The sequence below is a fragment of the Bubalus kerabau genome, chromosome 3 (genome assembly GCF_029407905.1).
Source record: "Bubalus kerabau isolate K-KA32 ecotype Philippines breed swamp buffalo chromosome 3, PCC_UOA_SB_1v2, whole genome shotgun sequence".
Lineage (NCBI taxonomy): Eukaryota > Metazoa > Chordata > Mammalia > Artiodactyla > Bovidae > Bubalus > Bubalus kerabau.
This window is the reverse complement of record NC_073626.1, coordinates 92,095,087-92,118,620: the sequence shown is the minus strand read 5'-3', so window position 1 is coordinate 92,118,620 and position 23,534 is coordinate 92,095,087. Positions and strand designations below refer to the sequence as shown.

The window sequence follows — 23,534 nt, the reverse complement described above, 5'->3', positions numbered from 1 at the left end:
GTCAATAATTCTTCCGTAACTACCTTAAAAAAAAAAAAGGAAACAAAAACTACAGCAGTCTTATTTTCAATGGTCTCAATACTGCATGGTGGCCATCAAGGCCTATTTGGCTTTCACAAATGAGTAAGGCACCCTGCCATCAAGCATTCAAGTGGAAAAGGTCTACGTGGGATACCCACTCAAAGCAGCCCTTAAAAACCTACTGAAAGAGGAGTTTACTTTGGATTCCATCCATTTACCCAAGAGGTCATCCACCATCCACCTCTCACACGAGTACTGCCTGCCACACTATTTTCACTGTCCACTGTTTGAGAACAAATGCAACAGGAGAAAGTCAGTGTCAAGGAGTCAATTCACCAATGTTTGAGCACCAGCCCCACTCCCCACCGCCCCACACATACACAGTACTTCAGGAGTCCTAGCTCTGCAGGGTAGGAAAAGTTGAGATATTTTTCTCTCAAAAGAAGTGTCATCTTGAAATTCAAAAACAATCCCAAAAGGAAACATATATTGAAAAGAATAGATGTCTTTTGAGATCACTAAGTACAAGTTATAATACTATACATAATAAAGGGATATAAACAATAGTTCCTTCTACTTAAAGAGTGTCTTTTGTCCCCAGCTCCCAAACTCACATTTAAGGACCTGTGTCTGGCATCATCATCTCTTGAGACCGCCTCCCTGATTGTCCAGAGTACTGGGTTATTTTGCCCCTCACGAATGAACCATCCACTCATTCTCTTAGTAATTAAAAAATGATTTACTGACTGTGTGGTCTGGGCCAGGTATTATATAAGGTGCAAGAGATACACAAAAGATGAATAAGACACATGGAGCCCATTAAGAGGATTTGAAAAGTTTTCAGTGATGGAAACTGAATTCTTCAGAATTTTAAAAATAGAGAAATGCATAACCTCAAGTCCTTGCTCCCAAAGAGATCAGTCAAATCCCAGCATGAGTACTGAAGATGGCCAAACATTAGAAGAATGTCAAAAGGTAAAATCCAGGAAGCACATGCTTGCAATGAAAGCACTCTGAGCCCTAAAGGATTTGGTTCTCCCCAAAAGTGTGGAAAAGAAGGACAAAACAGCCAAGACTTAGCCTTATGATCAAGAGAGCTGAACTCCTACAAACCCATCAGGACATCTGTGCTAAATAGGTCCCTCTGACCTAGTCCATCCTCCAAAACACAAACTTCACCTGCTGCATGAACTTCCACAAAATCTGCAAAGGCTAAAATTTAAAGTCACTTTCCCAGTCACAGAAATAAAGGTCAAATACCCAGAGCAAACAGTGAAGCAACTCCAATGGGCAAAGTGGAATGTTGGTCAGAGACTCAAACCTAAAAATCAAACAACTGAGAAGTGGTGGCTCTGGAAAACAAAGCTCTCATGATCACAGAAGAGTCTTTAGACACATAAACAAGCCCAGATTTCCAGAGACACACAGAAGAGCACAAGAACATTGATCAGTCGTGCAGCTGGTTTGCGTATTGGGGTAGAGGGAAATACATTCATTTCAACTTCAAAAAGGAAGCTGCTGGGCCTCTTAATGATTTTGTGAGCATAAGTTCAAGTAAAACTACCTTCTATCTGAACCAAATGCTGTGATGTGCCAGTCATGCCCACGTGAGGAAGCTCTTCCATAAGTGGTCTTCCCAACAGACAAATCCCGATTTAGAACTTCTGATTCTTCAACTAGCATGGCAAGCTAGGGCACTCTATGGCTAAGGACTAAAAGAGAAGAGGTAAATCTTCCATTTGGTTCTTCTAAGAGCTGGAGTTGGCTGCAGAAAGAAACAGCAAGTTTTCACTCCAAGAGATCAAAGAAGGCATTTTGTACCAGGAAACCCAATTCAATCCTCATTTCCAGGAATAAAGCCACAGTGCCCAATATTTGCTTGGGAAAATAAAACAGGAGACTATGTGGACTCCAATTAAAATCTCTTGACAGCTTTATTTCCCAGCCTCACCAGTTTAAGGCCGTGAACATTTTAGCCAGGCACTGATTTAACTTAAATACCAACTCCCCAGTCTGAATGGTCACACTTACCACCGGGTTAAAAAAACGAAAGCGTTTTAACACTTCTTGACAGTATTCTTTGCCCCGTCCTGAGCACGAGATGTATAAGACAAGGTGATACTGAGAAGTGCCAGCCTCAGCCCAGCCCATCTCTCCCATGACCGCAGTCAGGAGAAACCGCACAGCAGCCTGTGCTCTTCTTTTAGTCACAATACTGGAAATGAGAGTGGAAGCAGGAGAAAATGGGCGGGGGGTGGGCAGAGGGGCTCACCTCAATCTTACTTGGGTATGACAACAATCTTATTTGGGTATGCTTTAAAATTATCACTTGGGTTCTCGTCAATCAGCCAACAGTTCTGGCATGCCTACTTCACACAGGCACCAAGCTAAGTCTATACAGTACAGGGAAATATTCCCCAAGTAATCATTATGTTAATAGCTAGGTGTTTAATTTTCTTAATCTTTTTCAAAAAAGTATATATCCTGTATGTAGGTTATAAAGTCTAAAAATAAAATCAGCACCCATGAACCCATCACTCAATCAAAAACCAGAATATCAACCAACACTGTATCATCTACCTACCTCCTCCATCCCACCCATATCCCCAGGTGCCTGCAGCGCGTGCAAACACACACACACACACCCCCCCCCACACACACGCGCGCGTGCACACACACCCCACACACCCAGGAATTCATTATCCAGAACATGAGTTTCAATCTAAGTGTCAATGCATCTTTAGGATTATCTCCTAATCATTATAAGTGAGTTGGCTTTCCAAATACAGCAGTGATATACTGTTTCTTCTTAAAAAGCGGTGTCTTTAAGGCTTTTTTTTTTTTTAGGTAAACTGCTGCTTTAAAGAGAAATACTAACAGACTAAGTGAGACAGACTTAATTATGGTAAACTCATGACGATAGTGTACAAATGAATTAAATTTGGCAAACACTGGCAAAAACAGCCGAGAACATGGGTTTCAGCATCCCACAAACTCCTGGTTCAAATCCTTACTCCACCCTTGATGAGCTCTACAGCTTAGGGCAACTCAGTTTTGCCAAGCCACAATTCTTTATTGTAACGGAATGGAATAATAATAATAAAACATATGGTTGTTGTGAAAATATAATGAAAAAGTGTGTGTAAAGATCTGAGCCCACTGCCTGGCACACATCCAGTCCCCTCCTCCCCAAATCATCATATCTGTCATTAAATTCACTCAAAACATATCAAAGGATTTTGCCACCACCAATAGTTTATATTTCCCTAATTTCTAACATGTAAAAATAAATCAAGAGGCAGGGATCCAATAGCAGAACAGTCACAGAGGACAATTCCTAGCCCCAGCTCTTGTTTGCCTAAAATTATAGTATACCCTCATTGATTCCATCTCCACCTTGCGACCTTGAATAGCAGGATCATTTTTCAAATCCACTTCTGCCCCGGCCCTTCCTCCCGGAGAAGGCTAGACTACTTAATCCAACCTTACCTAGAAGCCTATTACAATCATCACAGGACTAGTTCTGTGTAATCTAGAGTAAACTAGGCATAGTCTCTCTTTACTGATTCAGTCACTGCTTTCCATTCCACGGACAGGTGCACAAATTTGGCAAATCACTACTTAGAAAAACAATCAGTACTATTAACAGAATTAAATTCCTCACATCTGAAGTTAATTCGTCACATTCCGGAACAGGGCATACTCCTCCATCTTTACCCTCCATCATCCTTAGTATCCTTTTAAGTTACTCAGAGGTAACAAGAAACTTATTCGTATTCAAATGATCACTCTGTTCCAGGGTACAAAAGCTGTAAAACTACTACCTATATCAAGTTTTATCTAAAACTACTCTCTCCACTTCATGTAAATCTCACCCATACTGAAGAGAATGAACCCATCCTGGCCTTTGTTTTTTCATCTGTCCAGAATTTATTTCAACATCATTAACCACCTTTGAGTATCTTCACAAGGGCTGATGGTAGAAATGTGATTATCCAACACACAATTCCATCAACCTAAGGACTACGCATCTCAGCCTCAAAAGACTTCTGTTTTTTAATTCCAGTATAGAAAACAAAAACAACTGAATTACGAAAAAAAAGTGGTTTGGTCTCAGAAGCCAGGTGATCCAAATCCTGTCTAGGCCTAAGATAACCTCCCGAACGACCCCTGAGTCCCCATCAGTAAAATGGGGAAGATCCATGTTTCACACTCAAGCATACTGTAAAACTGGAGGGCGAGGCCAGTGTCTGAGGTCAGCACAAGTCTAGCGTCTGCTGGCTGCCAGAGCCCGGGCCCCCAGCCAGCCACCCACCTCCAGAGACAAGTGCCAGGACATACTATAGTGTTTCCATTTAAGGCCCGCCACTTGGATCAGCCCATCTCTTGAAATTTCTTACCACCACCTTTCCAGGAAGAATTTTTTGGGGGGAAAGGGGAGGTGGTGTCTATTTTTTGCCACCGACTTTCCTTGGGCTGTCAGAGCAGTCTGCATCTCTGGAACAGGATTCTTTAAAACCACTGGGCTAGTCTGTGTTTAAATGCCAGGCCTCTTTTCAAAAATATACAAAATGCGGATGAGATCAGTCCTTTCTCTCACGATCTAACTCCCATCACATACACTTCAAAAAAGAAAGAAAGCCCAATGAAATTAACAAATCCATTGAATTACTTTCCTACCTCTCTGCCAAAGCCACAGTAAGCACAACTTTTTAACCAAGACTTTTCTTCTGCTACTAAGTGGAATGTTTTCTTCCCTAAGGAGCTTCTTCTACAGCTTCTCTCCCATGCAAGGAGCGTTCAAAACTCCAGAGGGAAAGAAGGCGGGGGATGGGGGGGGAGGGGGGGAGGGTCGGGGAAGACTGGGAGACCTATCTAGCACAAACTGGACAGAGCTGAAACAGTCTAGAACCCGAAGGGAGTGCTTCCAGCACGGCAGAGGCCCACCTCTCTCCCCAGAGCACCCACGGCTCCAGCTTCACTGTTTTGGTTACAGTGTTGAAGGAAGGGTTTTAAACTTGGCAAAGTACCGTGCAACATCTGTAACCACATTTGCCTTCTGGGGATCGGAAGATGAATCCCACATTCCTGGCTTTGAAGCTTTTTGAAACTGCAGCTCGGAAGAACGGAGGGAGGGAGGGAGGGCGTTGAGCAGAGTTTATTGGCTGTCTCTCCAGCAGAAAATTCCTCTTGGAAGAGACGGATATTTTGAGGGTGGGGGTGATTTGCCCATCCCTTGACTCTCTACCAAGCTCAGCTGGGAAGGTGAGCCCCGTGGTCAGGCGGCCAGATCGATTTACAAGTCAGAGGCGCACACCCTGAAGGAGTTCACTACGGGCACACACACTGCAAACCCGAGACCACCCCACTCCATGCCTCTGCCCTCTCCCACATCCCACCAGCAGTTCAGGCCCACAGCAAGACAGTTTTGTTCCGCGGCTGCTTCCCCCACCGAGAGTGAATCGGCTTGGGGGGAGAAAGGAATGAAAGCGAGGGGGAGGCACCGCAGACGCCCACCCTCCCACCCCCAATTCCTGCCCCTTTTCCCGGTAGGTTCTCCCCTCCCTCGGTCCCCCGGGCTCCGGCTGGCGCGGCGGGCGACCTGCCCTCACCTCTTGTCCGGCGGCTGCGGGGGGCTGAGCCGGGGGGAGGCGGAGTGCTAGCCAGCCGGGCGCTGCAGGTCGGCGCGGGGCGGGGCGGGGCGGTGCAGCCGGCGAGGGAGCCCGGAACTCCGCGGGGCTGAGGGCCGGCGGCCGTCCCCGAGCGGCAGCGGCGGCGGCGGCGGCGGCGGGCGGGTGCGGGGGGCCGGGTGCTTTCCAGCCCTGGGGCCGGTGCGGCTGGCCGAAGAGCAGCCTGGCAGCAGCAGCGGCGGCGGCGGCGGCAGCGGCAGCCACCCCGGGGAAAGAGCCGGGGGAGGGAGGGGAGGCGGGGTGAAGAGGAGGCGGAGGAGAAGGAAAGGGAGGAGGGCGGGCGGAATAAACTTCCCGAGGCGCCGCGGCACGGGCTGGGAGGACGGCCGCGGGCGGGGCGGGCCGGATGGGGGCTGGCCCGAGGGGCAGTCGCGGGGGGACGGTCACTGAGAGTAGAAAAGTTCCCCCAGCGCCGAGGGGTAGGCTGCGGCGGCGGCGGCTGCAAAGAGCCGGAGCCGGAGCGGGAGGAGCGGGAGGAGGAGGAGAAGGAAGTGGCTGCGGAGCGCTCGGCCAATGAGTGTCTGGAGCTGTGATTAACCAGGCAGCAACACATCATTTCCTCCCGGCGCGGATCCAGGGAGCCGGGAGGGAGAGGGAAGACGGCGGGGCGGGGCCGTCCCCGCGCCCCCTGCAGGCGCCCGGCCGGGGGCGAGCCCGCCGAGCCCCGCCGAGCCTGGCCGAGCCGCCCCTGGCGCGCCCCTGGCTGTCTGGCCGGCCCGGAGGAGGCTGCGAGCGCGCCGCCTGCGGGGCTCTTCGGAGGCGGGGAGGCGGCGGGGCAGGCCCAAAACGGGCTCCTGCGGCCGGGGTGGGAGGCGGAGAGGCCGCGCGGCGGGGTGAGTGCCCAGGTAGGCGCGGGCGGAGCCGTCTGGACAGCTCCCGGGGGGCGCGCGGGGCGGGCGGGCCGACTGCCTCCCAGCCCGGGACTGCGGGCGGCGCGCGGCTGGACTCCTACTTAGACTGGATGTACAGAGAAAAGCCTCGGCATTCTCACCCAGGCCATTTCTGACCTGCCTTCAAATCCCCTTCCACTTTGCTCATTTCCTTGCAAGGTCTGGGGTTATGCAAGAGCTTGCCATTTTCGCAGACCGCCTCCTTAGGAATAAAAATATGCATTTGGGGCGGGGGGGGGGGAGGCAGGGCGTCGGGGGGGCGCTGGTGTTCTGCGGTAATCTAGCCCTGTCCTAGGCGCCATGGGAGCTTACAGTGGAAAGGAAGGAACATTCCCCGACACAGAGAGGTTGACAACCCCGGTCCTTAGATACACAAAACACTCCAGTGTGCTAATATTATCCAGAGCATCAAAAAGGCATGTGAGGATCAAATTTTGCACGGTGCCTGATGAGTATAAGGAAAGCACTATGCCATTTTCTCTGCCCTCCAGAAGTTTACAATGTAGTCCTATTACAAAGCCAAATAAAAGCAAGAAAGCAATAAATGGTAATACCATAAAGTATTTTTATCTCTACAGGTTCATTCATGCAGCAGGCATTACTGGGTGACTGCGGTACTGCAGAAGGTTGCAAAGAAAATGGATGATCTGGTCCCTGCGGGTCAGGAGTTTACAATCTAATTAGAAACACAAGGCAAATATACATGAAACTCCTAGAAAAGAATCCCCAGGTATAATATAAGCAAGAAGATGCAGAAGGAGAAGGGCTTTGTACCTGTATGATTGGTGGGAATTTGGAGAGGAAACTCCAGGTCAATCAAGCATGTGTGCCTGTATGTACCCATCTCCCTCTGTAGAACAGTGTGGCAGAGACGTCAGTGTCTTTTGGCTGAAGCATCATCCCTGCCACTTAAGACCTTTGTGACCTTGGGCACATTTTTACCCTCTCTAAGAAGGGAGTACAACCTGTCTCAGGAGGTTTGTTGCACGATTCAAATGAGATTACACACATGTGGGAGCTTCTCAAGCTTCTGTGTAAATATTTCTCAGTCGGGTCCGTTTAGGGAGTCCTCATGTTACTAACCTCTTCAGGTAACCTTCTTTATAGTATGTGGTAGGCTGTAAGGGGCTTCCCTGGTGGCTCGGCCCATAAGGGCAGGGACCAGGCTTGGTTGTGCTCACAGTGTATCATCATGCCTATCAGACTGGCACATGTGAGTACTCAATAAAGGTTTGCTGAATAAGTCAATTAATGAATCCTATTATGATCTTAACTGTTCCTTTTATCTCTTCCTTCATAGTGGTGTTTTTGTATGGCTGGCTCAATGCAGAACCTTCTAACTTAACCCTCATGTAAACTAAATTGTATTCCAGGAGACTCTCTGGGAGGATTCTGGGTAGTTATTTGTGGCCTTGTAACATAGATAGGTTGATTGAGTATGTGTGTGTGTGTGTGTGTATAAAAAGAGGATACACAAGGATACAGCCCTTCAAACAAGCCCCACTAACACAAGGATACAGTCCAGATACAGTCGTTTGGCTTGGATGTCTTAATCCAGGGTTTCTCAGTGTTGGTGCTGTAGACATCTTTGGCTTTGGCTGGATAATTATTGTGGGGTGCTGTCCTGTGCAGGGTAAGAGGTTTTACAGCACCGTTGACCTCTATCCATTAGAAGTAAATAGGACTCCCTCCACAGTCATGGCAACCAAAAATGTCTCTTGTGCTCTGTGTGAGCTCAGACACTCAGTCGTGTCTGACTCTTTAAGACCCCAGGTACTGTAGTCTGCAGGCTCCTTCTTCCATGGGATTTTCCAGGCAAGAATACTGGAGTGGGTTCCATTTCCTAATGTCTAGGGAGGGTACAGGGAGGTGAAATCACTGTCCATTGAGAACCATAGCTTACTCCAACATCTAATCCACTGATTTAACTGGTGGAAAATCACACCAGTAAAGTAACTTAGAGGAAATACATCTTCTGTTGGTCTAAGATTTCCAGATCTCCTCCATCGTATGTTTCAAGGAGCACGACTCTTGTTAATTAATTGCCTGCTGCATTGTGAATTGGCAACTCTTCTGTTTTCTGCATATCCTCCTCCTTTACGCCCAGATCAACATGTTCATTTCTAAAAGTCAACAGCTTTGAAAAACTATTAGGAAACAGTCTTGAGCAACCTAAGAGTCGTGTACAATATTTTCCTTTAAAATTGGGGGAATTTATTACACAAAATTCTGCAGAGTGTAAGTAATATAGACTATAAATTGTAAATTTTTAGAAATGATTTCATTTAAAATAACTATGTAATTCCATTGAGTGATTTTCTCTCATCTTGAAGCCATTACTTTTTGGCTCCAAGTGAGTTTTCCTTTCATAATGGTATGAAGGAACATGTCTTATTAAAACCTATAAAGCAAAAATCAGCTTAGTTATTTATATCAACTTTCAGAAGCAAATTCTTTAGAAGTATATTGGTGGGATGTTTGAGCTGGTGTTGATGAGAATCGTGTTGGATTGATGTGCTGAAGTTCAATTTCTAGAAGTTTCTGGAAGAAAAAGATTAATGGTTGAAGGAATGAATAAACAAATTCTAATAAGTCTGTTCATTTGGTTTGGACACGTAGACCCCCCCCAAAAAAAATCCCTTCCAGCAGGCGATAGTACTGGGTTTACAATGTGAGCAGACATTTTTGTTCAGCAAGACAATATCATCTGTCTCATTAAATAAAGTTATTTCAAGCATTGGTTTTACAGTTCATACTTAGTTTGGATTTTACAGCTGTGTAACAGTTACAAGCATATGGAGATTAGTTTACATATAGTTTGGTGGTTGTTTACATTTAAGTTGAGCATTGAAAGCTAGGTAGGCATAATAGCTTAGAAAAAAAGGCAAAGTTTGAGGCTGGATGTGGTTTATGGCATAGCGATTCTCCAATTTTGTTTTGGTAAACTGGAACTGGGACACATACTCTTAGGGGATCTCCAAGTTGTCTATGAACTTTGTTCTTTTGCTTCAGTTATAATTTTTTTTTAATTGATGTCATATTAAAGTAATTAATATGCATATTCTGGATCTTATGTCTGTCATGCAACCATGATTCCACTACCATTTTTTGCTATGTACCTTTCATGTAGTTTATTTAAATGAAATTTTATAAAACTTATTTAAGATCTGTGAAGGTCTGTGGAACTGTTTTCCTCTTAACTGTGTCCATACGTTACTCAAGTGTGAGAAATGCTGACCAAACTGCATCTTTACTATTCCTGGAGAATGATAAATTCAAAGACCCTGAGATCTGGAATTTAGTCCTAATCCTGAGGCCCATAAGAAACCAGTTAACCAGTATTATGTTCCAAAGATTGAAATGACTGGATCAGAATAGTAAGGGGTGGAAAGGAAATCTTAACCTGAAAGGGTCACTAAAAATCCTGTCATTACTGGCACCCTTTTCCTCAAACGGTAAACATTTAACCCATCAGGACAGATACTTGTTTATCTTCCAATTAAACTTTGACAGGTGTATGAATGACTCATTAACTGTACATTTCTTACAAGACTTTATTGACCATCCACCATATTCAAAGAGCTGTGGGAGCTATAGCCACTTCCCATTTAGGAAAGTTCATCCAGTCACTCCTGGCACAGCAGGTTACAAGCAAACCAGTGCTCAGCTATGAGCCAACCATATGATAAAAGAGGCACTACCAAACCGTTGCAGAAAGAAAGATTATTCATTAAACAGTGTTGATGCACTTGGACAAAATCCTGTTATTGCGTCCTCTCACACTATTCCTGAAAATATTTCCAGAAGAAATAAAAAAGCTTACTTTTTAAATTATAAATTAACTCAGAGCAAATATAGGTAGAAACCTTTGGATGGAGATAGGACTGGTTTTTTTTGGCCGCAGCATAGGGCTTGCAGGATCCCGGCCCAGGGATCCAACCCAGGCCCATGGCAGTGAAAGCACCAAATCTTAACTGCTAGACCACTAGGAAATTCCCAGAAAGGACTTTCTAAATAAAAGCTATGGAAGAAATTAAAAAGATTGGTTGAAAAATAATAATAATAAATAAAAATAAGAAAGATTGGTTGGCTTGACTATGTAAAATTTTTCCCCTAAAATGTCATAGGGAATAACCAAACAAAATAAAACCACAGGGGAGCCAAGCAGTTAAGCTACCTACAACATAGACTCAAAAGGATTAAAATGTGTTTTTTGGTGTGTTTTGGCTGCTCTGAGTCTTCGCTGTTGCTTGCAGGCTTTCCCTTATTGTGGCGAGTGGGGCCTACTCTGTAGTTGCTGTGCAGGGGCTTCTCATTGCGGTGGCTTCTCCTGTTGCAGAGCACAGGCTCAGTAGCTGTGGCCCACAAACTTAGTTGTCCTGGGGCATTGGCAGCTGAATTCTTAACCACTGGACCATCAAGGAAGTCTAAACTCTTTAATATATTAAAATTTTTTTAATAAATATATTTTAAAAATTAAATTTAAATTTTTTAATTTAATTTAAAAATTAATATATTTAAAAATTAAAAATATCTAAATTCTTTAATATATTAAAAAAAAACTTGAAAATTAACAAAATGTACCTTTTAATAGAAAGTTGAGTAAATGTCATACTAGATAAGGAAAAATAAAATTTTACATATGAATATTAGGAAAAAAGTTCACTCTAAAAATTGAGATGGGAGAAGGCAATGGCACCCCACTCTAGTACTCTTGCCTGGAAAATCCCATGGACGGAGGAGCCTGGTGGGCTGCCGTCCGTGGGGTCGCTAAGAGTCAGACACGACTGAGCGACTTCACTTTCACTTTTCACTTTCATGCATTGGAGAAGGAAATGGCAACCCACTCCAGTGTTCTTGCCTGGAGAATCCCAGGGACGGGGGATCCTGATGGGCTGCTGTCTATGGGGTCGCACGCAGTCGGACACGACTGAAGCAACTTAGCAGCAGCAGCAGCAATGCAAATAAAACTAAGATAAAATGTTTTATACAATTTGTTAGCAATTGAGCATATTCTCTAGTGGTAAGATTGACTTTATAAAGGACATTTAGTTGCTATGGAGAGTGTAAACTGGAAAACAGTTTCTTGAAGATAATTGATGTGTATCAAACACCTTAAAAATATTTATACCCAGATACTTTAATCCCATTTCAGGAATTTATTCTATGAAAATAATCATCAATCACACAAAGATTTATATAAAAGAATGATCATCATCTAATAATTTTGGAAATGCAAAAAATAAAGCATAAGTTGAAAAAATAGGATACAAAGATAATATTCCAATCCTATGAGATTATAAACACATGAATCCCTCACACTCACATATACACTAAGATGAAAGACTAGAAGACAATTTTTTCAGATGTGTAGTAATAGCTTTGAATCATGGATAGGGTTGACTTATTTTCTTTTTTACACATGTCTGTGTATTCTAACTTTTCTATATTTCATAAGCAGAAATAATCATTATAAAAATAGAAATGCCTATATTTTAAAAGGGTCTGACAGTCATGGGACAAACCTAACTGGTGAGGAGTATATATGGACTTGTATGTGTGAAGTGGGAGTTAGGAATTAGAGAATAAAATTCAAATTAGGCATTTTTGTGCTCTGCTAGTAGGTCCATTTCTTTCCGAAGAGAATTTCTCAGAGATCTCAGAGCCTTATCTCATTCTTTGCTTGCATCTCAGTCTCCTTGTGACTCATTTCCTTACAACCTTGAGGGCCATCAGGGGCTATCAGCCATCAGCCCTGTTCTTGGTCTTGCTCACATTCTGAAGCTGCTTGAGTTTCTAGTTCCCTTCAGCCAGTTCAGTCGCTCAGTCGTGTCCGACTCTTTGCGACCCCATGGACTGCAGCACGCCAGGCTTCCCTGTCCATCACCAACTCCCGGAGTTTGCTCAAACTCCTGTCCATCAGGTCGGTGATGCCATCCAGCCATCTCATCCTCTGTCGTCCCCTTCTCCTGCCTTCAGTCTTTCCTAGCATCAGGGTCTTTTCCAAGGAGTCAGTTCTTCTCATCACATGGCCAAAGTATTGGAGCTTCAGCTTCAGCATCAGTCCTTCCGATGAACATTCAAGACTGATTTCCTTTAGGATATCTAATTCCCTTAACTACAGTTAATTTAGCTACATTGTGGAGATTTGGATTTTTAAAAGCTACTTCCGTGGATAAATGCCCTCAGGACAACCAAATTAATTTCTTCCTCCAATTAAACGATATATTTTGAACATAACTGTGTAGCTCTTGGTAGAATTCAGCATTACAGTGGCTTTTCATTTTTAAGGAACATCCCTTTGCCTGACTGGTCCCTCTGAACATTGGCATCATGAAGACATTGTCATGAATAAGAAATCAAATTAATTTTCCAAGTCCTAGTATAGCCCCACTCTACCAATATCTAAAATCCAAAGGCTTCCTTTTTATTAACCTACTTTTGTTTAATGAAACTCCAGAGATCAGCTGCTCAGGTTAATTACATGTAGCGGAGGACTAGCTGTGTGACCTTAGGCAGGTAACTTCTAGATTTCAGAGCCTAGCTTCTCCTCCAGTGTAAACGTGAGGGGTGAGTTGCATTTCAGAGGTCTCTCGGTTTTAAAATTCCACAACTCAAGTTAGAATTACTAAGAAGCTTAATATGTGAAGTTGCTGATGCTGTGTTTGACGTTTTGAGAATGAAGCGCTTAAGATTCTCTAGGAACTGTCCAAAGGCCAGTGGGACTGGAATGAAAGGAGAATATCATGAAGTGACCATAGAGGACTGGCCCATTCTTGCAGGTATCCCAAAATCAGGCCAGGGAAGTGATGAAGTGATTAAAGGGGTTTAAGCAAAGGAGTGAGTGACAAGTTTGCTTAAGATCATTTATCATTCCACCCAAGACATCTATGCTCCTTTGTTAACAAGATTTTTCCCCTAATGATTATTTTGTTTTTTTTTTTTAAAAAGATACAAAGTATGCAAGTACAAAAGGATATATTGTATAAGGAAATGCAAATTTCAGAATCGCCAGTTTCCCAGTCACCCACCCTCTTAATATAGAAACTCTGTAAACACAGCAAAACTACATGTGTTCTCTTTTGCTTTAATACAGATCATAGCATGCTATACACTCTTCTGTCCTTTGTTTTATCACCAAACCAATAATACCAGTTCCCACTGATAAATAGTCTTTGCTATTACAAAGAAGTCGTTTCAACCAGTTTTAGTACTGTTTTTGTTCTCTTCAAGTAAGCAAAGACTCACAGAAGTCTAAAATTGGAAGGGACCAAAAATCTCATCTAGTCTCAGCTCTGCCTTTTACAAGGAAAAAGTTTGTTACCAAAAAGTCATGTAATTCCTCAAGGTCTCAACTCCTTAAAGTAAGGCTGGATTCAGAACTCGGTTGTCCTAATCATCTTTAGGTCTCTTTATACTTCTTGATTATACAGTTATACTTGTTGCAGTTAAAAGTGCTTTTTAAGTGATATGCATGGTAAGATCTGATTTAATCTTTAAGCAGATATGTATGAGCACAGAAATGAGTTTGGAAGGCCATGCAATAAGATGCTGTCAGTGGTAATCTTGGCAATGCAGGCAGCAGGTTTATGAGGTATAAATCACATACCATACAATTAACCCATTTAACCCATTTGAGTGTACAATTCAATGGTTTTTAGTATATTCACAGATTTTTACACCTATCACTACAATCAATTTTAAAACATTTTCATTATCTCCAAAAGATACCCTGAGCACATTAGCTGTCCTTATTTACATTTTTTATTCTTATGTTGTATTTCCTAAAAATTTTGAAGTAACTGGTACTGTTATAATAAAAATACATCTATTTGAAACCAAAATAAAACAATGCAATATTCACTGTGAAAATATACAGAGGAAATAGAAAGAAAAAAAATTTCAAATAAGAAAAAATCACTTAATTGTACTATTTCTGATATAAATAGGTATAATATTTTGGATAATTTTCTCTTGGTCTTTTCTGTGCATATTTATATATTACAAGGAAATAACATAGTTTACTCTTAGTTATATATGAGCATTTTCTCAGGTCAGTAGCTACTCTCTGAGCGTGATTTTTAGAGTGATTTAAGACTATGAGTCCATCTCACCACACCTTTTGGTGTCTTTGTCACCATACCCTCTATTATCCTTGCCAATTTGGGAATTTAAAAACATCTATGTTTTAATTTGTATTCTTTTGATTGCTAATGAGGTTGTATCTTGCTCATAAATATATCAACTGTATGTTTTCAATTTTCTTTTTATTTAATGCCCTTTACCTATTATTCCATTGGAATGTTAGTGTTATTTTTATTGATAAGAATATAAAGAGCTTTCTATTTTTCTTTCCTATTGAGCACTGACCAGGTAGAAATTCCAACCTATAAACAAGTTTTAAAGATTAACTTGGTTTCCGCTTATTATTTCCCAGATTTTTTTCAGTGGGACTGGCTGCTTTTCTTTAAGGGGACTCTTCATTTCTATTGTACTAAAGAAATCACTAAGGATGAGGGGCAGTCTGTGAAGTTCCTTGCAGTTTGATGAAACAGTTCACAAATTTCATTCTAAAGCTCCACAAATAATACCTTATTTACTACTAGTAATATAAAAACTATTTTAATGAGCTATCACTTTTCTAAGTAGCCAGGTAAGTTAGGTTGAGTCAAGGTCACCCACCCTTGTAAAAGGTAACATCAGCACTTTGCCAAGTATACCAGGGTATGTAGAATGCACTCAAGGCTCACTCCATTTTTCTTTTTGACAACCATGAGTTTTTAAGCCAGCGAACAGTCTGAATTTTTTGTGTTTTATATTAACTTTTCCTATTGACTTATCATTGATTCACAGTGTTGTGTTAATTAACAGTCTGAAGTTTTAACTATTACTCAGTTCCCCCAAGTGCTTCACCACAGAGTACAAAAGGTTACCAAATCCTCCAGTTTCTAACCTAGAGATCCAATGTGGAATGAAAAAAGTAAACCTATCACTCTTCAGCAGCTAAAGATGTTATACTCATCAGTATAATTTGGAAAGGAAAAGAAACACATAAGCAGCAAGGAAAAGATATCGATGACAACGATTATTCCTGGATAGAAAATGGTCACATAACCCATTTGGTAAAGAGAGAGGAAAAAGGCAATTTATTGATCTGAGTGAACACACAGCAAAGGCTATTCCATACAACCTCTCAAAGAGCTGAGACGAGCTTTCAATTTAGAAAAGCTCACTCTATTGCTGGTAAAGGTTGGGGTTCCCTGTTGACAAATCAAACAAAGATTTGTTGACAAAGCAAATGTTCATCAGAAGGTCTTCTACTGTGAACTTTCTGCTTCTACTTAATTTTCAGTTGTATGTATTAGGCACCAGTAAATTTAATACTCAGAACACAGCCCTAGTTATTAATAGGTACTATTTGTTTTTTAAAATCAAAACAAAAACCGCTTTATTATTTTTACAGTGATCATTGATTAGCCTTTGAAACAGAATGATGGAGTCTTCTATTTTGAAGAGAGTTTAGAAAAATGTAGTACAGCCTCCACTTATCTTTTCTTGTTGTTTTCGATTTTTTTTTTTTTTTGAGGATTTCGTGATGCTATAGTTTCTTTTTAAAGAAAACTTTCAAACATAAAAGAAAAAAATAGAATAACAACCCCCATAAACCTATTGCCTGGTTAAGCAACTATCAAGATTAGGCCAGACTTGATTCATTTATTTCCCATGCCCTCTTACACACCCTTTTTTTTGGTGGGCAGGGGAAAGAAGTATTATTCAGAAGTAAACTTCAGCTGTCATATCATTCTATTCCTACTTTTTCAGCAAGTATCTCTAATACATAGGAACATTTTTTTCTATGGTTAGGTATGATAATGCAACTATCATACCTAACAAAATTAATGATTACTTGGTATATCTCCAGTTCAGATTCTAATTGCCTAGATTTTCTCAGAAAAGTCTTTCATCAAATCATGATCCAGACAATGCCTGCTTATATTATTTAGTTGTTTCGCCTATTATTAAGTCTCTTTTAATTTTGAGATCATTTAATCCTCCCTCCATACCCCACTCTCATATACGGATGTGAGAGTTGGACTATAAAGAAAGCTGAGCACTGAAGAATTGATGCTTTGAACTATGCTGTTGGAGAAGACTCTTGAAAGTCCCTTGGACCATAAGGAGATCCAATCAGTCCATCCTAAAGGAGATCAGTCCTGAGTGTTCATTAGAAGGACCGATGTTGAAGCTGAAACTCCAATACTTTGGCCACCTGATTTGAAGAGCTGACTCATTTGAAAAGACCCTGATGCTGGGAAAGATTGAGGGCAGGAGGAGAAGGGGACAACAAGGGATGAGATGGTTGGATGGCATCACCAACTCAATGGAAATGGGTTTGAGTGGACTCTGGGAGTTGGTGATGGACAGGGAGGCCTGGTCTGCTGCGGTTCATGGGGTCACAAAGAATCAGACATGACTGACTGACTGACTATGATATGCAGATGACACCACCCTTATGGCAGAAAGTGAAGAGGAACTAAAAAGTCTCTTGATGAAAGTGAAAGTGGAGAGTGAAAAAGTTGGCTTAAAGCTCAACATTCAGGAAACAAAGATCATGGCATCCGGTCCCATCACTTCATGGGAAATAGATGGGGAAACAGTGGAAACAGTGTCTGACTTTATTTTTTTGGTCTCCAAAATCACTGCGGATGGTGACTGCAGCCATGAAATTAAAAGACTCTTACTCCTTGGAAGGAAAGTAATGACCAACCTAGATAGCGTATTCAAAAGCAGAGACATTACTTTGCCAGCAAAGGTCCATCTAGTCAAGGCTATGGTTTTCCTGTGGTCATGTATGGATGTGAGAGTTGGACTGTGAAGAAGGCTGAGTGCCAAAGAATTGATGCTTTTGAACTGTGGTGTTGGAGAAGACTCTTGAGAGTCCCCTGGACTGCAAGGAGATTCAACCAGTCCATTCTGAAAGGCGATCAACCCTGGGATTTCTTTGGAAGGAATGATGCTAAAGCTGAAACTCCAGTACTTTGGCCACCTCATGCGAAGAGTTGACTCATTGGAAAAGACTCTGATGCTGGGAGGGATTGGGGGCAAGAGGAGAAGGGGACGACAGAGGATGAGATGGCTGGATGGCATCACTGACTCGATGGACGTGAGTCTGAGTGAACTCCGGGAGTTGGTGAGGGACAGGGAGGCCTGGCGTGCTGCAATTCAGGGAGTCTCAAAGAGTCGGACACGACTGAGCGACTGAACTGAACTGAACTGAGCGACTGAAGTGAACTGAACTGAACCATACCCCACCCTCACCCATGTTTGTTATTGTTGGTCATGGTGGTAAGTGAAGTTGATGCCACTGATTTGTTGATGAAACCAGGTCACTAGGTTCCACTTCCATTTTACTTTTTAACTGGAGGAGAAATAGAGGCTTAAAGAATTTGAGTGAGTCTCCCTCGAAGAGGTAGTTAATCAATATAGAGCAGAATTCAGAGCTCCTAACCCCATCCTATCATGCCCTTTTCCCATATATAATGTTGTCATGCTGTTTTACAATATCTATGACTTTAATGTTCTAGTGGTTCAGAACATATTAAGAACATTTTAAGCTTTATTTCTTTTGGGATTATTTACATTTAAAATTCCTACTATTTCCCAAAAGTTAGTCAGGATTTAGAATTTGCAGCTTGCATTTTCCCAATGCCTGGTCCATTGTAGTTACTCTATAAATGTTACTTTCTGAAAATATACCAAAACTCACTGAAAGACTTAAGTTTTCAAAAATTCCAAATAAAATAGAAACTCATAGCAGACTAATAAAAAGTACAAGTGCTTTGAATCTGAAACAAAATTATTCAAACAATAATAAAATGCACCAAAAATTAAGATCAGGCATTAAAACTTAGAAAATGTCAAAAACAAATTGATTTATGGAAACCTATTTTAGTTAAGCAGGACTTATATTTTTCTACTGGTGATACAATTAGTACATGAAGTAAAACATGATCATTGGTAGTTTATATATTCTCAGGAAGCATGAAGGTAGAGAAGGCACAGGGAAATGAAGGACAAAAACACATCTTCTTTCATCCCTTTCTTAGAGTCTCCGGAGAAGATGGAGAGAAGAAACAAAACTTAAATCCATTTTAATGGCTCCAGCTTTGTCCTTTTTAACAAGTCAACCAACAAATCATTTTTTTTAACCAGTTTTAGCTAATAAAGACTTATTTGCATATGCTGTTTGCAGTCTTCCTGCGTTCAAGAACTCTGATTAGGAATTGTTACTTTCAAACACCACAACTTCCTCACATAAAAATGAAGAATTCTTGGCCACATTTTCCCCTCCTTCATAAGGCTGTTAAACAGGGGTCATCTACCACTCTCTGGAGTTTATTTCAGTTCTTAAGTATATCTGATTTAAAAATATTTGTTACAGTAGAATAGATTCTGCATGGTTGCTGCTGAATATGTTTTTCTTTCTTTTTTTCTGAGAAGGAAGGAGAAAAACACATTGTTTGAAAAACATGTTTTTAAAATAATTTTATAGATTGCAGATTTTGTAAATGATCATGTTAATTGTTGGGAAGGGGTTCCCAACCTTGTTAATGTCCCCTTCGCATTAGGCTTTTGTTCCCCAGCTTTGAATATGTCATTTTCTCCCACAGACTGCATTTCTAGGGGTATAATTGCTGTCTCCATGTAAAAGACAACTCATGTGCATAAATTTCCACTCACTGAAACAAGACTGCCTCCCCTAATTTTAATGCAGATGTGATCCAGGGGGTAGGGTTACACTTACTCCCCCAAGCAAAATGAAACAGATTATACATTAAATATTGTCTTTGGAACCAGGTGCACAGAAACAGCCAATTACCTAGACAGCTCATCACGTCCTGATATGTTTACCACATTGTTTTTTGTTTTCTCTTTAAACATTTGGCAAATTATTCTGAGGCTTTCATTTCTTTATAATGAAGAGAATATGCTTATTAATAAAGGCCACTTTTGTGTGATTCACCAAGAGTTGACTCACAAAAAGCCTTTAAAACCATGTTTGAAAGTTTCTGAACTGCACTTGAGTTCCTGTGAAGACAAAGCCTTATTACTATGAAGAGGAGCAGTTCTGGCTCTTCTGCTTCTGCTGCTGCTTCTTTTCTACATAACTGATATCTAAAAACAATCTAAAAGAGGAGAAGGGATGTGAGTTTGTGAAGAAGAGAGATGGAGGGAGGGTGCTTCTGTTTATCCTTGAGATATTTTATATGGTTCATACTTAAAGGTTACAGTATCCATATTAATTTATCACGTTTTGGTCACTGCTCATTCTACCATCTTGAATTTTTATGCATATTATTACTTCTTTGGGGTTTTGAATTCATTGAAAATGCTGATGAAGTCAAGAGCTCTTTCAAGGCTGGTTTCTATTATTCCAAGAGAATTTACCACTTCCTAAAAAGGGGCTATTTTAGATTTCCAGCCATTAACCTTCCAAAGAAATGTGAAGAAGAGATACAGTGGCAGCAAAGATGGAATTGGTGCAAACCAAGAGAAAGGTTAAAGTCAGGGGGCTTTGCGGTGGGCATGCCTGACAGTGGACTGAGGGGAGGGGTGGTTAAGTATAGGGAGGAAGAAGATGTTACTGGGAATTCTAGGGAAAGGCTTAAGGGCAAATGGCCTAGAGATCAACCATCTGCTGGTTGAGTGGTTCCACAGGTACTAATTTGCTGAGAGTCAGTCCTTAAACTGTATACTCTGAACTTCTTTTGGAAGTTAGTTCAATTCAGTCACTCAGTTGTGCCCGACTCTTTGCGACCCCATGAATCGCAGCACGCCGGGCCTCCCTGTCCATCACCAACTCCTGGAGTTCACTCAGACTCACGTCCATCGAGTCAGTGATGCCATCCAGCCATCTCATCCTCTGTCGTCCCCTTCTCCTCCTGCCCCCAATCCCTCCCAGCATCAGAGTCTTTTCCAATGAGTCAACTCTTCTCATGAGGTGGCCAAAGTACTGGAGTTTCAGCTTTAGCATCATTCCTTCCCAAGAAATCCCGGGGCTGATCACCTTCAGAATGGACTGGTTGAATCTCCTTGCAGTCCAGGGGACTCTCAAGAGTCCTCTCCAACACCACAGTTCAAAAGCATCAATTCTTCGGCACTCAGCCTTCTTCACAGTCCAACTCTCACATCCATATATGACCACAGGAAAAACCATAGCCTTGACTAGACGGACCTTTGTTGGCAAAGTAATGTCTCTGCTTTTGAGTATGCTATCTAGGTTGGTCATAACTTTCCTTCCAAGGAGTAAGAGTCTTTTAATTTCATGGCTGCAGTCACCATCTGCAGGGGGAGCTCTAAGCAAAGTAGGTGAAAACAGGAGAAATTCTCTATATGTGAACCAGGAAATTGAGTGTAAGCCTTATGTTATTCTTTTTGCTAAACATTTTAGAGAATATGAAATACATATGTGGGAGTAGAAAAAGAACTTGAAATCATCAAAAATAATAATAATAAGGAAATTCTTCATGTATTGCTATGAACTGAGCTCTTCAACATAGTGATAATTGGGAGGAAAAAAAGGCAATTGGATCATATGCTACCATTTGAGTTTAAAAAGAAGGAGAGATAATACATCTGTATTGGCTAGTATAATTGGACAAAAATTATTGGAGATAGTAGGATGGAGGAAAAAGGAAACAACAGAAAGACAGGGACAGGGTAATATATTTCACTTCTTTGAAAAGGAAAATGTTCAGCGTTTAGAAGACAAAAATTGCTAGGTCTGGAGTGAGGTGGTCCTGGTTCTGATCACTGGTTCTAGCACTTTCTGACTCTATAACCTGTTTCCTTATCTGCATAATGAGAAGATAATACTACCTGCCTCATGAGGGAGCTGAAGATATGAAGTAAAGGAACATATAGCCTGCAGTGGAGGAGGTACAGTGCCTGGGATACATTCATTCAGTGCAGGTAGTCACCATTATTCTTAGCAATACTACCACTGGCTTTCTCACAAATGACTGGGTATTTGGGGAAGAGGGTGGAAATGGGTTATGAGAATAATTTACTGGAACAGAGCATTTTCAGCTTTGAAGGAGTTTGCTGAAGGGTTCAATACCATCAAAAGCCTTTATAGATCACCTCTCTGCACCTGGCACTCTTCTCTGCAGAATTAACAAATAAGGACCCTTTCCTGAGCTTCATATCATGCACCTCTCTTTTCAAGTTCTGATGGAAAATAGGACACTAATTGGTCTGACTTGGGACAAGCAACAGAAGTGTCAGCCACGGAACTTTTTTGCACTTTTTATTATTTTTAAGAAGTGGGGAGAGAGGGAAGAGAGAGGATAGTTTCCTTACTATCTACATGATTGTAGGCAGCAGGCTGGGTGGCTTTGCCCTGGGCAGGCAGTGAAGGAAATGGTGTTCCTTGCAGATATATAGAAGGTGTAGCTTAAAGGCTCAACTGACCTGTGAATTTAAGGAAGCAGAGAATGAGTAAGTGGACACAACCTTGAATTTATGTTCCCCCAATCTGCAAGATTCCACAGATAGACCCTGAGTGGTTCTGAAAACCCAGAAATTATATGCAGAAGTGTGTTTGTATATGGTAATATGCATTTTCAGGGGAAATACATAACTTTAATCAGATTCTCAAAGAAGGCTGATCTCAAAAGGATGAGAAGGCCCTGCTAGACTGATGATGATTTTGTGATTCATCCAACATTGGGAACTTGAGGTCTACACAATAAAGATTTTCCTAAGATAAAGAAGTAAAAGACCACTGCTCTGCTATGGTTGCTTCCTAAGCTGCTAAACTTGCATGTTTTGCTGTATTCATTTTTATTATTACTTGCTGAATATTCTTCCTTAAATTTGTTCACTTTTTAAACTTAAACGCCTAGTTTAGACTCATCCTGTGCAAAAATATCTGTGAAATCATGGGTATATTGTGCCATTTGCAGTTCTTTTCCTGGTGTATGTTAGATGAAATTTATTACTTTTAAAATTTAAAGATGTTTGTATCATTGCCAAAATCATTTATTGCATGCTCAGAGGTGGGCTTAGGGCATTTTAGAAAACTGTCTCTAAGTATTCTAAAATTCACATCGAGCATTCCATTTTATAGGGGAGCATGAGGCAATTAACGCAACTTATTAGAGATTCTAAGCAAATGGGGGAAAACTTTAAGTCAGGTACCAGGCGATGCTGTATCTGCTAATGACTCGGCCATGCTGTCTATCTCATTGCTATGCAGACAGCTTAAAGAGATTTTCAAATGCTCCCATATTTCCCCACTACCACATAAAGAGAATCAACTAGAGGAAAACCTTGATCAATTTAATACTCTGGTAATGATCCCAGTAACTGAGGAGGGGGAGGGGAGAGCCAGTGAGTTTCTTTCTACTCAAATTCCATCTCATTTTTATTTTCTCTTAATGTTTTTTTGAATCCCAAGTTCCAAAACCTGTCCCCTATTATGCAGTGCAAACGAGAACAGATGGGGAAAAGTTATGTTGGAAAGGGCTTTGGAGGGCCACAGAGAAGAGAAATATGACTACTCAATGTGTCACACACCAACTTGCAGCTGCCACCAGCCCTTCCACACGACACGCTGCGTATGGAACCAGCCCATGGTGCTTGGAGGAGCAGGCTGACTGCAGGAAGGGAGCGCAATGAAAGAACAGTCGCTTTACTTGTGTTTCCTTGAAAATACGAATAAAGAGCGGAGCAGCAGCACAGCCAACAAAGGAGAAATAAATCCAGAGGCCAGGCGGGAAAACAGTGAGCTGTGCCCCCAAGTTCCCAAATGTTAACTGAGAATCAGCTTTATCCTGCCTTTTTATATCAAGCGATGCCTCAGCGTTTTTCCAAGTCACATTCAGGGCTTCACTCTGTCTAGGAATGCTTCCTCCAGAAAGACATGCTA

The 23,534-nt window shown here is 41.7% G+C and overlaps 1 protein-coding gene across 3 annotated transcripts in view; it reads right to left on the bottom strand.

Annotated features, from left to right (window-relative positions):
- Positions 1-6,227, bottom strand: part of ACVR1 (activin A receptor type 1) — a 131,257-nt gene extending 125,030 nt beyond the window's left edge. For 2 of the 3 annotated variants that reach the window (XM_055572513.1, XM_055572516.1), the window contains exon 1: positions 5,634-6,227. The gene's annotated coding sequence lies outside the window, so the exon portion shown is untranslated. The remainder of the gene's footprint in view (positions 1-5,633) is intronic. The other variant, XM_055572515.1, reaches the window with a different exon arrangement.
- Between the last annotated feature and the right edge of the window lie 17,307 nt (positions 6,228-23,534).